This window comes from Pteropus vampyrus, unplaced genomic scaffold (assembly GCF_000151845.1).
Source record: "Pteropus vampyrus isolate Shadow unplaced genomic scaffold, Pvam_2.0 Scaffold218, whole genome shotgun sequence".
Taxonomy (NCBI): Eukaryota; Metazoa; Chordata; class Mammalia; order Chiroptera; family Pteropodidae; genus Pteropus; species Pteropus vampyrus.
Window position 1 is genome coordinate 572,868 of NW_011888999.1, and position 4,865 is coordinate 577,732.

A 4,865-nucleotide genomic window follows, 5' to 3' on the forward strand; every position below is an offset into this window, starting at 1 on the left:
CACAAAAATTAATTCAAAATGAATTAAGGATTTAAATATGAGACCTGAAATAATAAAATACATAGAAGAAAACATAGGTATTAAATTTATGGACCTTGGTCTCAGAAGCTTTTGTGAACTTAACCTCGAAGACAAAGAAAGTAAAAACAAAAATAAATGAATGGGTCTATATCAAACTAAAAAGTTTCTGCACAGCAAAAGAAACCATCAACAAAACAAAAAGACAACCAACCAAATGAGAGAAGATATTTGCAAATAATATTTATAATAAGGAGCTCATATCAAAAATATATAACTCAATAATAAAATAAACAACCCAATTAAAAAATGGGCAGAGGACCTGAACAGAAACTTTTCCCAAGAAGATATACAAATGACCAATAGATATATGAAAAGATGCTCAAAGGGGATAATGAGAATGAAAATCAAAACCTCACTCCTATTAGAATGGCTATTATCAATAAGGCAAGAAACAGGTGTTGGAGAAGATGTGGAAAAAAAGAAGCCTGCATATATTGCTGGTGGGTATGTAAACTGGTATAACCACTGTGGAAAACAGCATGAAGATTCCTCAAAAAGACTAAAGCTACCATATGACCCAGCAATGTCTCTTCTTGCCTGAAAAATTTGAAACCATTTATTCTTAAAGACATAGAGACTCGTGGACATGAATTATAGACTAGTAGTTACCAGAGGGGAGGAGGAGGAGGAGGGAGGTAGATGAGGCAAAGGGGGTCAAATATAAGCGGGTAGGAGGAGGGTGAAGTGGGTAAAGGGGATCAAATATATGGTAACTGAAGGAAACTGGACTTTGGGTGGTAAATACACAATAGAATATACAGATGTCAAATTATAAAGTACGCCTGAAAATTACATAATTGTATTAACCAATGTTGTTAACCCAATAAACCTAATTTTTAAAAAGATTAAAAAAAATTTAAAAAGACATATATACTCCTATGTTTACTGCAGCATTATTCACAGTAGCCAAGACATGAAAACAATTTAAATGTCTTTCAATGGATAATGGATAAAGAAGATGTAGTAAATACATACAATGAAATGCTACTCAGACACTACTACTCATTTCATAAAGGATGAAATACTGCCATTTGTGACAACACAGATGGATCTTGAAAGTATCATGCTAAGTGAATAAGTCAGATGAAAAAGGGTAAGAACCATATAAGATTTCACTTTTATGTGGGATATGAAACAAAGTAACAAATGGACAAACAAAACAAACAAAATGGTAGACACAGACAACAGTATGATGATTACCAGAGGGGAAACAGGGTGGCAGAGGGTTGAAGAAAGTAAAGGGGGTCAAATACATGGTGATGGAAGGAGAGCAGACTGTGGTAAGCATGTAATGCAATATACAGATGATGTATTATAGAATTTTACATTTGAAACTTATAAAATGTTATTAACCAATTTTACCCCAATATATTTAATAATAATAATTTTACATCTTCAGTGAGAGTGAGAGAAAGAAGGAGAAGGAGGAGAAGAAGCCACGACAACCACTGTCACCTGTTTTTCAAAATTAAACTGGCCTAACAGGAAAATACCCATTCCAGAAATGATTACTGGGAATGTAAATAGGGAAACAACAGAATTGGTAATGGTACCATCCAAACCTATATGATTTCCAGAAAGTTAAAAACGGGTTCTCTTTTTAAAAACGTCTTATAATGTAGTGGCTCCCAACCTTTTTGGCATCAGGGACCAATGCTCCCATGAGAATCTAATCTGGTAATTTGAGATGGAGCTGAGGTGCTGATGCTATTTGCAGCACTGGGGAGTAGCTGCAAACACAGATGAAGCTTCTCTTGCTGACCCACTGCTCACTTCCTGCTATGTGGTCCAGTTCCTAACAGGCCATGAACCAGTATGGTCTGCAGGCCGGGAGTTGGGGACCCCTGTTCTAGTTTCTTCTGAATATAAAAAATCCTTAAGTGCAAGGAATTCCATCAGATCTTCTCCCAAGTCAGCATTCAGGAGGAAAAAAAAAAAAAGAGTCGTGTTAAATTAAAATAATTCTATAAAATTACTGTGTACATTAGCTTTCAGATAGCCAGGAATATTGTGCATTAAACATTGATATCTCAGCTATTCCTATTCCATAATCAGATTTCCATAAATCAGCTGACAAACAAGGATATCTAAAACATGGAAGAGTGTTCTGTAACTTGAACATCTACTTTTGGATATGTCACTCTTGGCTCTTGGGCAAGTTATTTTAACCCACAATTTCTCAATTTCTTGTCCTAAAAAATGAGACCAAAATTGTATTGAATTCACGGAGTTAAGGTGAGGATTATGTAAGTTAATATACATAAAATCATTTTAAGCATTACCGGCCCACAATAAACACTTGAGTGTTATTGTTGTGGTCATTCTTTTTTAAAGTCACTTAATTTTTTTTTTCAATTATATTTGACATTCGGTATTATTTTATATTAGTTTCAGCTATACAATATAGTAGTTAGACATTTACATAACTTATAAAGTGATCCCCCCAGTAAGTCTAGTACTCACCTGGCACCATATGTAGTTACTACAATATTACTATATTCTCTATACTGTACTTTAAACATCCCCGTGACTATTTTGTAAGTGCCAGCTGTACTTACTCTCTTCACCTGTTTCACTCAGCCTCCCATCTCCCTCTCTTTTGGCAATCATCAGTTTGTTATCTGTGAGTCTGTTTCTGTTTTGTTTGTTCTTTAGTTTCTTAGATTCCACATAAATAAAATCATATGTTATTTTTTTTTTCTGTCTGACTCATTTCACTTTGCATAATAGCCTCTTTATCCACATTGTCACAACTGGTAATATTCCATCCTTTTTTTATGGCCCAGTAATATTATTGTATATATGTACCACTTCTTTATCTAGTCATCTATTGATGGGCACTTAGGTTGCTTCCATATTTTGGGTATTGTAAATAATGCTGCAATAAAATAGGAATGCATGTATCTTTTCAAATTACTGTTTTGAATTTTTCAGATAAATATCCATAAGCGTAATTGCTCAGTCGTAAGGCAGTTCTATTTTTAATTTTTGGAAGAAACTCTACACTGTTTTCCATAGTGGCTGTACCTGTTTGCAAACCCACCAGCAGTGTATGAGGGTTCCTTTTCTCTACATCCTCACCAATACTTGTTTGTTGATTTGTCGATGATGGACACTTTCACAGGTATAAGATTTTAATTTGCATTTCCTTGTGGTTTTAATTTGCACTTCTCTGATGATTAGTGATGTTAAGCATCCTTTTGTATGTCTATCACCCATCTGTACATACTCTTTGGAGAAAAGTTTATTCAGGTCCTCTGTCTAACTTTTAAAATTTTATTTATTTTTAATTCTTTAATGTCACCACATATTTGACCCCTTTTATCTCATCTACCTTCTTCCCACCCTCCACCCCCCATAACCACTAGTCTATTGTCCATGATTCTCTATTTGTTTGTCTTGTTTGCTGTTTTTAGGTTTATATCCCACATACAAGTGATATCATGTGGTTTTCAACCTTCTGTGTCTGGCTTATTTCGCTTAGCATGATTATCTCGAGGTCCGTCCATGTTGTCACAAATGGCAGTGTTTCATCACTTCTTATGGCTGAGTAATATTCCATTGTACATATGTACTATAGCTTCTTTAGCCAATTATCTATCATAGGACACTTGGGTTGCTTTCTTGTCCTGGCCTCTGTGAATAGTGCTGCTATGAACATCAGTGTGCAAATATCTTTTTGGATACGAGTTTTCAAGTCTTTGGGGTAAATACCCAGTAAAGGGATTGCTGGATCATATGGTAGACCAATTCTTAATTTTTTTGAGGAACCTCCATACTGTTTTCCACAGTGGCTGTACCAATTTGCAGTCCCACCAGCAGTGTATGAAGGTTCCTTTTTCTCCGCATCCTCTCCAACATTTGTTATTACTTGTCCTGTTGATAACAGCTATTCTAACATTTCCCTAATGCAAATAGTTTTAATTTGCATTTCCCTAGTAGCTAGCGATGTTGAGCATCTTATGTTTGTTGGCCATGTGTATGTCTTCTTGGGAGAAGTGTCCATTCAGGTCCTCTGCCCATTTTTTGATTGGATTGTTTGGGATTTTTTTTTGGTGTTAAGTTTGGTGTGAATTCTTTATAAATTTTGGATGTTAACACCTTACCAGATGCATCATTGGCAAATGTCTTTTTCCATTCAATAAGTTGTCTTTTTATTATTTGATGGTTTCATTTGCTATGCAAAAACTTTTTAGTTTAATGTAGTCCCATTTGTTTATTTTTTCTTTTGTTTCCTTACTCAGGGAGATATATCAATAAAAACATTACTAAAAGTAATCTCAGAGAGTTCATTTCCTGTATTTTCTTCTAGAAGTTTTGTGGTTTCATGGCTTACATTTAAATCTTTATCCATTTTGAGTTTATTCTTGTACGTGGTGTAAGAAGGTGGGCTACTTTCATTTTTTTGCATGTATCTGTCCATTTTTCCCAACATCATTTATTGAACAGACTGTCTTTAACCCATTGGATATTTTTAATTAGACTAATTTATCATACCTATGCAATTGACTTGCAAATACTTAGATTACAGATGTCGATAAATTATCTCTGTCTTAAGTAACAGAAACCAGACTGAAAAATGGCATAAATCTTCAGGGAATTTATTACTTCATTTTTTTGATCATATAGGTGTAGGTTTATTTCTGGACTCTTTATTCTGTCCCCCTGATCTATGTGTATGTTTTTATACCAGTACCGTGCTGTTTCGTATACTACTGCCTTGTAGTACAGTTTCATATAAAGTAGTGCAATACTCAAACTTTGTTCTTCTTTCTCAAGATTGC